This window comes from Haematobia irritans, chromosome 1 (genome assembly GCF_050003625.1).
Source record: "Haematobia irritans isolate KBUSLIRL chromosome 1, ASM5000362v1, whole genome shotgun sequence".
Lineage (NCBI taxonomy): Eukaryota > Metazoa > Arthropoda > Insecta > Diptera > Muscidae > Haematobia > Haematobia irritans.
Genome location: NC_134397.1, coordinates 202,130,303 through 202,142,478, shown reverse-complemented (window position 1 = coordinate 202,142,478; position 12,176 = coordinate 202,130,303). Strand labels below are relative to the sequence as shown.

General features: G+C 32.9%; 2 long non-coding RNA genes across 2 annotated transcripts in view; both read left to right on the top strand.

Moving 5' to 3' along the window:
- The window catches only part of LOC142222421 (uncharacterized), a 148,494-nt gene that overhangs the window by 112,300 nt on the left and 24,018 nt on the right, over window positions 1–12,176 (top strand). The window lies entirely within an intron of this gene.
- LOC142219407 (uncharacterized) lies at window positions 8,395–9,981 on the top strand. Its single transcript, XR_012717556.1, has 4 exons — window positions 8,395–8,751; window positions 9,392–9,468; window positions 9,533–9,625; window positions 9,696–9,981. It is a non-coding gene; the product is annotated as an uncharacterized LOC142219407 (long non-coding RNA).

Here is a 12,176-nt window from a genome sequence, read left to right as displayed (position 1 = left end):
TTATTTGTTTGAACGATGTGATTTTCGTAGAAATTAGGAATAATGTATTCCATATATTAGTTAACATTTTCCTATATTTATGTACCACTATACTACAGAATGAAAAAATTTAACTAATTTGAATTCATATATGGAATGATTTTATTGAAATTTTTCATTCATTTGGACAAATCTTACACATTTGTGGTAAAACTTTTACTTCATAATTAGAACTGCTTACCTTCGTTTTTAAATACAATTTTATTTATTTCTATAAGCAACTTTATCTTCAATAAAAGACATGTTTTATTAATATATTGAATATATTTATTAAGAATCAACAGCATCGAATCTCTTTGAAATATTAGTTTATTATTCCACTATTTCCAATTTCCGTGTGATATTATCAACTGTAAAACGCACTTTTTCTTCTTCTTGTACTTTTCACTTTTAATAAGTTGCTGCCTAACGATTTTGTCCTCCTTTTACAATTTCAATACCTACAAATATAAAAAATCATAAAACATTTTTGTTGCAAAAGGTTAGCGTCACTGAATATTACCTGATAATTGAAGATTCCAAAATGAAGACAAATGAAAGGGTTGTTATTCTGCTGGTGTTTTCTTTCTTTATACACTATCACGAACATTGATAGATTTATTTAAAAAAAACGACAATTTTTCTCACTAATTTAAAATAACAAATATTTTATATATTTTATTTGTTATTTATTATATTATTTTACCATATTATTTTTTAACAATCTCTCCGAAACAACGCGATTCCAACTAAAAAACAACCGACGCGCAAATATATCGATTACACCCACGCGCAAACACATCGATTACGATGACAGGTATCGATTACAGGTAGACAATAGAAATTTAGGAAAATTTCCTATATTCTAACAAGTGTGTTTCCTTAAGTTTTTAAAGGATTGCATACTTCTTAGTACGAACGAACTAAAATATTTTTCTATGCCAAGTGTTGTTCGTATGTATGAAAAACTTTCTATTATAAAGGAAGTCGCAATTATCATTTTATAAGAAATTTTACTAATTTTGAGGAAACTTGGTTTTAGTTCGGTTTTTGTTTATTTTTACGAATGCTTTGTTATCGGTGAATAAAATTTTCTTTTTCAGTAGTAAATTCTTATACCCAGCGAAGAAAATAGTATGAGTAAAATTCCATGCCTTATTCTAGTTAATGAACTATTCCTAACTGCTTACAGTTTAGGATTTTTTTACTGAAACGAGTAAATTTTATTATTTTTCACAAAAATTTACCTTAATGGAAATAAAATGGATAAACTATATTGATGAAAATTTTTTCCTTTAGTTTCAAAGGCACTTTTTTCTGGGTGTATATATGGGAGCTATATCTAAATCTGAACCGACGGACGGACGGACATACGGACAGACGGACATGGTTATATCGACTCAGGGACCCACCCTGAGCATTATTGCCAAAGACACCATGTGTCTATCTCGTCTCCTTCTGGGTGTTACAAACATATGCACTAACTTATACCCAGTTCCACAGTGTGGCGCAGGGTATAAAAATATGGGAAACATTTAAATCTGAAGCAATTTTAAGGAAACTTCGCAAAAGTTTATTTATGATTTATTGCTCGATATATATGTATTAGAAGTTTAGGAAAATTAGAGCCATTTTTACAACTTTTCGACTAAGCAGTGGCGATTTTACAAGGAAAATTTTGGTATTTTGACCATTTTTGTCGAAATCAGAAAACATATATATTGGAGCTATATCTAAATCTGAACCGATTTCAACCAAATTTGTCACGCATAGCTACAATGCTAATTCTACTCCCTGTGAAAATTTTTAATTAAATCGGAGTAAAATATTGACAACTGTGGTCATGTGAGTGTAAATCGGGCGAACGATATATATGGGAGCTATATCTAAATCTGAACCGATTTCAATAAAATTCGGCACACTTGACTACACTACTAATTGTACTCCTAGTGCAAAATTTCAACCAAATTGGGGTAAAACTCTGGCTTCTGGGACCGTATTAGTCCATATCGGGCGAAAGATATATATGGGAGCTATATCTAAATCTGAACCGATTTCAATAAAATTTGGCACACTTGACTATAGTACTAATTGTTCTTCTTGTGCAAAATTTTAAGCAAATTAGGGTAAAACTATGGCATCTGGGGCAATATAAGTCCATATCGGGCGAAATATATATATGGGAGCTATATCTAAATCTGAACCGATTTCTTCCAAAATCAATAGGGTTCTATTCTGAGCCAAAACACATACTTGTGCCAAATTTAAAGGCGATTGGACTTAAATTGCGACCTAGACTTTGATCACAAAAATGTGTTCACAGACAGACAGACGGACGGACGGACAGACGGACAGACGGACATGGTTATATCGACTCAGGGACCCACCCTGAGCATTATTGCCAAAGACACCCTGTGTCTATCTCGTCTCCTTCTGGGTGTTACAAACATATGCACTAACTTATAATACCCTGTTCAACAGTGTGGCGCAGGGTATAAAAATTAATTGAGTTTTGCAATCAACATCAGTTAAATTTTTAATTGAATCAATTAAAAAAATAATATAAATTTTCTAATAAAACAAATTAATTTTTTAATCAATTATTTTTTTTAATGTGCAATTAAAACTGTGATTGAAACTATCATTTTCGTGATTGAAGACAGTTCAATTAAAAAATTAATTGGATCAATTAATTTCGTGATTGAATCAGAAAAAATGATTTTTGTGTGTAGGATAGAGGGTTCGGGTCTATAAATATGTGTGCCGGAAATGGTGCATACCGGTCCATGTTTCGATATAGACTCAATATAGCCCGACATACCCATTTGACTTCTAGACACCGCATTTAAAATTGCTTGCAATTCAAAATCTAGAGATAGTTTGAATCTATAAATAAGTGTGTAGAATATAGTGTTTATCGGTACACGCAAAAAAATAATTCTTTCCTCCCAAACGAAATTTTAGACAAGCAAAGTTCGTTTCTCATTTGATTTTCGTTAAAAGGAAGTGTATTTGGAAGAAAAGTATATACTTTTTGTGATAAACGTTTATTCTTTTCCAGGATGTAAAAACAATTTCATAAAGACTAACTCAAACATTTTTTTCTGGCTAATTGCATTTTCCCTCATATCTTTCTCACTGTCACGAAGTTTTTTAGTTCTTAGCACTTTTTTCTGTAATACAAACAATGTAGACGAAATTATAAGATTTTATAAATTTTAAAATTTTTTTTTTACCTTTCGCCTGGACTGAGAATCGAACCGCGGACCATGCAATTTTTAAGCCAACACACTATCCACTGAGCTATGTAGCCGTTATTGTCATCAATAGTCAATTACCCATATAAGTTATATTTATATAGCATAGCTTGCGGCGCCCACGAGCCGATTAAACAAAGTTTATTTAACAGAAAACTACATTTAGTTGGGCACCGTGGAGCAGTGGTTACTACGTCCGACTTGCATGCCAAGGGTCGTGGGTTCGATCCCTGCTAAGACCAAAGTTTTTGTTTTTACATATATTCCAGATATGGTCGGAAGATTGCGAAAAAATGTTCAACATTACATTCTACTATATTAAATTTTTACTATGAACGGTAAAATGTGTCTTATTAAATACTTAAAGTCAGAAAAGAACAGTGTTTGATAAAAGGTGATTTGTTAAGAGCTTGATAACTTTTTAAAAAAAAAAAACGCATAAAATTTGCAAAATCTCATCGGTTCTTTATTTGAAACGTTAGATTGGTCCATGACATTTACTTCTTGAAGATAATTTCATTTAAATGTTGACCGCGGCTGCGTCTTAGGTGGTCCATTCGGAAAGTCCAATTTTGGGCAACTTTTTCGAGCATTTCGGCCGGAATAGCCCGAATTTCTTCGGAAATGTTGTCTTCCAAAGCTGGAATAGTTGCTGGCTTATTTCTGTAGACTTTAGACTTGACGTAGTCCCACAAAAAATAGTCTAAAGGCGTCAAATCGCATGATCTTGGTGGCCAACTTACCGGTCCATTTCTTGAGATGAATTGTTCTCCGAAGTTTTCCCTCAAAATGGCCATAGAATCGCGAGCTGTGTGGCATGTAGCGCCATCTTGTTGAAACCACATGTCAACCAAGTTCAGTTCTTCCATTTTTGGCAACAAAAAGTTTGTTAGCATCGAACGATAGCGATCGCCATTCACCGTAACGTTGCGTCCAACAGCATCTTTGAAAAAATACGGTCCAATGATTCCGCCAGCGTACAAACCACACCAAACAGTGCATTTTTCGGGATGCATGGGCAGTTCTTGAACGGCTTCTGGTTGCTCTTCACTCCAAATGCGGCAATTTTGCTTATTTACGTAGCCATTCAACCAGAAATGAGCCTCATCGCTGAACAAAATTTGTCGATAAAAAAGCGGATTTTCTGCCAACTTTTCTAGGGCCCATTCACTGAAAATTCGACGTTGTGGCAGATCGTTCGTCTATTCATGATGAAATGTCAAAGCATACTGAGCATCTTTCTCTTTGACACCATGTCTGAAATCCCACGTGATCTGTCAAATACTAATGCATGAAAATCCTAACCTCAAAAGAATCACCCTTTATAAACGAAATGGACTGTGTTGTTGGTTCAAAAATAATTTTTTTTATTGAAAAAATAAAAATTTTGTAACAAACGAATTTTTTTGGTGATAAAAGTGTATACTTTTCGAAGAAATTCAAAAAACTCTAACAACGTTTCGGGTACACGTTTTCCAAACGTTTTTTTTCTTTGCGTGTAGGGACTCACAAAGTTGCCAACTGAGAGTTCAGCTTTCTTAAAAAAAATTGCTGATATCTGTATCCATTCCAAATTTGCAGAATAATTTCCAAAAATGCGATTTCGAACCATTTTGCGATGGTCGCCCCGCGCTCGTATTGATCGAACGTGGGGTCAAAACTGTGCCAAATATTATCGGAAAAATGTCAGAATTGAGGCCCTGGACAAAAAAAAAAAACATTTTGGCCGCAGACCATGTACATTCCACCAAGACCCAGCATCATCACGCGCCAAACAAGAATGACTTAAAAAGTAGGTTCCTCGCTTAATTTCTTCAGCACAATGACAACCAAAATATCCGTATGTCAATCCCTTGGACATTTACGCATGGGACAATATAGAGATAAGGTTTGTACTAAAAAATACTAAAGTGCCCATCCAGGGTTGGCCTGTCGCAAACTGTGACTTTTGCGACATACGTTTACGACGGTATAATACGTATGTCGCAAAAGTCGTAAACCTAATGTAAAAAACCTAATTTTGAATTAAAGAAATTGTGAATATTTTTTAATTTTAATTTTTAATTTATCATTCGCAACTCCAAACTATTCTTGGTTTGCGTGGTCCATAATGTCAACCTAAGCCTTAGTTGCATCAGCGAATGACTAGCTACAATTTTGAACAATTTTAATTAGTATGGAAATTGGCTCTAATAAGCCAAAACGTGATTTTATAAAATTCTCTCTAAACAAAAATTCACTTTTGCAAGACTCAAGTAGTCTTCTTTCCTTCTAGTTTCTGCAGAAATTTTGGAAAGAAAGGATGAGCGAATACCGGCCGTCACGTTTACTGCACCATCAAGTAGTTCATTGTAATTTCGGCATGGAGCCTCCAATTGAAATAACTCTATTCTCAAGTTTTTTTAAACTCGTTAATAACTTCCCGATTATTTAAATTTTTCGCACATATCATCATGTTGAATATCATTCGCTGCCTAGCTGAAGGGGCTGAAGTATTTTGAGTTTGCGACGTTTGCTACTTTTCTTACATTTACGACGCGTATGTGACGTTTACAACTTTGCGACAGTCGCAAACCTAAAATAGCTTAATACAGACCATCTCTGTGCCCATCATCTCAAGAGAGCGCTACGCCGGGAACAAGCCAAAACATCGCTGAGCCGTTTCCGTGCAACGTATGATGGCTTTGCCATTGAAATTAAATCAACGAAACAAATTCGTAATTTTCAATACTTTGAATTTTTCTTTTAAATAACGAAAAGTTTAATTTGAATGAAAATTTCTTTGCGTGTAACAGGGTTTTTGCTTGCTGAATGTTTGTGAGTTTTTACCTGAAATTTCATCGTACATGTGTAGAAATGTTCAGTTGTGAGTATAAACGCACTTCGGTAACCATTCAATTGATTCTGATTCTACTCCACAAGTAATCAGATACTCAGTTTGCAAGTTTCCTTTATAAAGAATTTCATCAAACTGTAAACTAGTGCTAATGACACTACTCAAAATGACTCATTTGCAAATATTTCGCATAAACGCAACTAACGATAATGAACAAAGCAAAAAACTGAATGTAAAAATAAAATTATATTAACTTTAATTGCCCCCGACTTCGGTGTGGACAAAAAACAAAATAAACATTAGCGAAAAAAAAAAATGTGTAATGTGAAATGTACCCACATAAAATAACCGCGAATATCACAACACATTGTGGTTTACAGCAGTCATTGTATCACGAACATCGTCATCTCTGTCACCGTCACCGTTGTCAACTTTGGCTATGACCCAACATCATTATTATCATCGCCATCAGTAATGTGACCCTCACATAATCTACCGCTTGGAAGTGTCATGATCTGAATTGCGATTGAAACAAAAGGCTTCATCACAGGCATCATCATCATCTTCATCACCATCATTATCGCATGTAAGAGCATCGGCATGAGCCGTACCGTATAGGTTTACTTCAAGTCAATGTCCTTTACGAGCTTGGATTTGCAAAAAACTCATTTTTTTTTTTGGTTTTTCATTGCTTTCTTAGGGGTTTTTGAATTGCTTTCTTGCACTGTGAAAACTTCAATTAAAGCAAACATTTGACACTTTTTTTTGTTATCTTCGGGCTGATGTTATTTTTAATTGTTGTTATTTTTACTAGAGGTTCCTCATGAACCACACTCGTCCCCCATACACCCCATATCGTTGAAGCAACCAAGCGAAAGAGTTTGTTGGCGTTTTTAGTATGGAGTTTGCTAATGCATTTACTAAAGCCATCTCTTCATATAAGGCCTCGTGTCTCACATCTCTTCTCTTATCGAAGATATGTCTTGGTATATTTTTTTGTTCTGGCATTACTGTAAAGGAATTTTTCGTTTGTTCTGATGGTTACAAATGATGATGGTGGCGTTGGTGTGAATGACGATGACGCCACAAGCTAAAAATAGTCAAATTGCTAAAGCTCGCTTCAATCTGAAGAGTGTGGAGCAAAAGTGAGCAAATATCCAGCAGGTAAATAGGTATATAAGACGAGCTAAATAGAATAATTGGAATCTATGCTAAAACAAAATTGATGAATATCGACAATTTTAATGGACTTTTATGATAAATTCCAAATTCTACGAATAGCATTTAACCGTACTTTCCTCCGAAACAAAATTTTACATAAATAAAATCTCCCTTTATAATAAAGTATATTCTTTAAGAGCAAACAAACCCCAAATTATGATAAGCGATGCATCGATGGTCTCTACATGATCACCTCCTACACTCTTCTGTAACATATGTCCCAAGCACATTTTGCTTCAAGCATATATATTTTCAGGATCCAAACAAAATATTGTTTGTATTGTTCAAACATATTATGTTTCACCTTAAGGCATACACTGGTAGTAAAAAATTTTAATAAAATTTTCTTTGTGTGGATATATTTTTACACAGAAAAAAAGGTGTCTTGTTAATTTTAGGACCAGTTTAACTTCCACATAGTTCAAAAAATTTACTGTAATATAGTTCATTTTTCGTAACCACTGCGAAAATTAACTTAGCTAAAGGAAAACTTATAAAAAATTCAGTAAATGTTTTTTAGTTCACTAACTACGAAATGGGACGGATTTTTCCTTAAATAAATTTCCAATACAATAGTTAATGCATCGTTGATTGTATTATAAAAAGACATAGGCAATATAAAAATCTTACTACGAAATGTGGACAATTTACTAAGAAAAATTTTTGTATGGAAAAAAATTTTTGTAGTAAAAATTAACTTAACCACAGTACCGATTCGTATGGCGGCTTCCTACAGCTTATTTCGGGTTTTACTATAAGTTGGAGTATATTTCCTCACATTGAAAATTTTAGATAAAGTAGAATAAAAAGTAGTTAATTTAATCCTTGACGGGTGTATATAATTTTTTATGGATTCCTCGTAAATTTTGAATATATTTTACCTTATCCTATAGATAGAATACCAACTAATCAATAAACGTGATACTGGAAATTGAAATGAGAAGAAATTATGAAATTATTGCATCATCTTTTTTTTTTTTGTGTTTGTTATTGCGATGATGTTATGGAATGTGTGTTGTTGGTATCTTTTGTGGTGATAGTTGTTTTGTTGCAATAGCGAGATCAGAAAGGGATCATGTGTGTGTGTGTGGAGTTGTTTTTCTTTACATATGTGTCCTTTATGACTATTTGTGTCTTTGAGTTTTATTGGTGCATTCAGTTCTGTTGATGCATTTATGAAGCGCACACGTGGTGCGCTTGCGTGCGGTATTTGTGTTTATTAATAAAAATACATTTATTTCGTAACATTTTAGAAACTGATAAGTGAATGGTGTGATGTTAGAGAAAACAAAAACACTTTATATTGATAAAAAATAAATAACTCTAAAATAAATCACATATTAAGAAACTGTATATTTCTATTAATAATTTAAAATTAGTGCGGTTTTAAATTGGTTTACATAAAAATATTCATAATGAGTGGTAATAAAATGATCTATATTTACTCTACATCTGGATCACAGTACAATTTTTTGAGTCTATATTTTTATGTTATAGCGAGTCCTTAAGTTGTGTACTAAGTTCGAGTTTAGGTGCTAAAATCAGAAATAAATCAGTAAGAAAAGTATAAAATTATACGCCTTCGATGCAAATTTAAATATAACTTGATGGAGAATAGCTCGAAACAAGTTTTTTATAAAGTTTATATTCTTTAAATGGATTACACGATTAAGAACAGAAAATCGTTTTTAAGCTTATGTAGAACGCTGTTTTTTAATTTAATATGATGAATTGTTTTCAAGTTATTCCAATATATATAGCGGAAGTCCCTTAATTTTGAACATAACCGTATATCTCAAAAAGTCGAGCTCTTAAAAAAAAACAAGTGTAAATTTGGATTCAGCAACCTCAAATTACTAAAAATTTGATATAAATTTTAAATGAACACAAAAACGGTTCAATTTTGTTCCCATGTATTTCTAAAGAAAACTAATCATGAAAAATTGGGATTTTAGCCACTAAACTCGAACTTAATATCCACCATAAATACTAAATGCTATATTAACAAGTGGAAATTATATCTAATTTTATAATATTTTTATTTCATTTATATTCTGAGATGGATTTCAAAAATGTCCCATTTGTGCATGGATATGATTCCACTAATGTAGTAATTGGATGATTTTTTTCAATGTGGTAAGTTTTTCCATTTGTAATAAACCCAAAATTTCTATTTATTAAAAATAATTTTCATTTGCAGGATGACAGCAAATCTAATGGTATTTTTTTGAATCTTCTTACTGTTTAATGCTAACTAAGCTGATATCCCTATTGGCTCTAAGAAAATTCTCTTGTAAGTTAAAGATCAAAATACCATAGAATTTGATAATATTTTTATATTTCATATACCTTTTTAACTTCAGAGGCTTATGACGCAAATCCACACAAAAAAAAACTAGCGAAATCGGTGAAATTGGACAAAAATGAAATGAAAATAGCAACTTATTGCATATATCTTTCATATGGATAGAAAATGGAAATTGATATTAATTAGTTTCATTCTACTAACATAGAATATTACTCTTTTGAAGAAGCAATTACTAACTACCGAAAAGTAACAACATACAGCGTACAAATAAAAACATTTCTTTTATTGTATATCATAAGCAATAGCTTTATGTAATATAATAATAATTTTTTGAAATAAAATACTGGTAGTTATGAAAAATTGTCTTATATTGTACGAAAAATTTCATAGTTGTATACGGGCTTGTTGTACCTTTAATTCCTCAATTTATTTACTTCTTTGAAAATTATACTGATAAATAGTTTATTTGAAACCAATTTCTAAATATAGGATTCCCAAAAACTTGTTCATTTCTCCGGATAGCAGGAATATTTTGAATGAGTGTAAGTACATTCTTCCCTCAGCGTAGTAAGAATGAACTAAAATACGATGCAATACATAAACTTATTTATAAGAAAATCATGAACTTATCTAGATGAAAAAAGTCTTTGGCGCCAAATCATGGTCATTCTTACTATGGGTTAGTTCATTTTTCGTAAACAATAGTAAACTTTTTTTTCGGTGTAAGGCACCAACTGGTTACTTCCATTATTTTACTTGCAGCTTACTCTCTAGGTCTCTCTTTCTACACTGAAAGAAAAGCATACCCGGTTCCAAAGATTTTGTCTTTACTTTAAAAAATTTGGTATTGATTCCGAGCCAAAGAAGCATAGAATACAAGTAAGGATACTTTTAAGACCCAATTCTCTTTTAAAATCGGGTTTTGTGTACTTGCTTCTAGGAAGCAAATTTTAATTTTTCGCTTTTTCAGCTTTTTTTCTTCATAAGCTATCAAAGTCCTTTAAAAACAAGTTAACGACGACTTTATTTTCCAAATTAAGACTCGACTTCTAGTAGAAATTATGCTGTGTTTCAAGTAAAAAACCGTCTTTTAAATAAAGTGTTGAAAAACATGTCCTATATTTGAACGATTTTTTGCTTTGTAGTCAAGATGCAACAAGACAACAAATTTAAAGACAATTTCATTAAATTTAAAGATTTTTTCTAAATTATTAAAGTCAAGTTGACCTTAGCCCAAACATTTTTTCTTTCATGTTATGATATCCATTTTTAAATCAAATCACTTAATTATAAGGACAATACGACTCCATTGAAAAGTTGATCGACCTTTGGTCAAGGAAAAAAACTTTATACTAGAGAAATGCGTCTTCTATGCTAAGCAAAATTTGCATTCGTATTTTAAGGACATGAAATCTTTGACCTCACGACAATATTTTTTTCAGTGTAAGCACATAACAGGTTGGCTGATAAGTCCGCGGTCTAACAAAGAAAAAACACATTTTTTTGTCAAAATTCGTTTTTATTATTCAACATAGTTCCCTTCAAGAGCGATACAACGATTATAACGACCTTCCAATTTTTTGATACCATTTTGGTAGTACTCCTTCGTTTTTGCCTCAAAATAGGCCTCAGTTTCGGCGATCACCTCTTCATTGCAGACAAATTTTTTCCCTGCGAGCATCCTTTTGAGGTCTGATAACAAGAAAAAGTCGCTGGGGCCCAGATCTGGAGAATATGGTGGGTGGGGAAGCAATTCGAAGCCCAATTCATGAATTTTTGCCATCGTTCGCAACTACTTGTGGCACGGTGCGTTGTCATGGTGGAACAACACTTTTTTCTTCCTCATATGGGGCCGTTTTGCCGCGATTTCGACCTTCAAACGCTCCAATAACGCCATATAATAGTCACTGTTGACGGTTATTCCCTTCTCAAGATTATCGATAAAAATTATTCCATGCGCATCCCAAAAAACAGAGGCCATTGCTTTGCCAGCGGACTTTGCACGCTTCGGAGATGGTTCACCGGTCGCTGTCCACTCAGGCGACTGTCGATTGGACTCAGGAGTGTAGTGATGGAGCCATGTTTCATCTATTGTCACATATTGACGGAAAAACTCGGGTGTATTACGAGTTAACAGCTGCAAACACCGCTCAGAATCATCAACACGTTGTTGTTTTTGGTCAAATGTGAGCTCGCGCGGCACCCATTTTACACAGAGCTTCCGCATATCCAAATATTGATGAATGATCAACTTCATTTTACGGTCATTCAAAATCATTTTGTGGATTTTTTTCATGTTTTCGTCGGTAACCACCTCTTTCGGGCGTCCACTGAGTTCACTGAGACCAGGGACTTATCAGCCAACCTGTTATACAGAAAATTTTATAAAAATTTTATTTATACAGAAAATTTTGTGAAAATTTTATTTTTATATAAAATTGTGTCAAAATTTTATTTCCATAGAACATAGAACATTTTTGTCGAAATTTTACTTCTATAGAAAATTTTGTCCAAATGTTTATTCTATAGAAAGTTT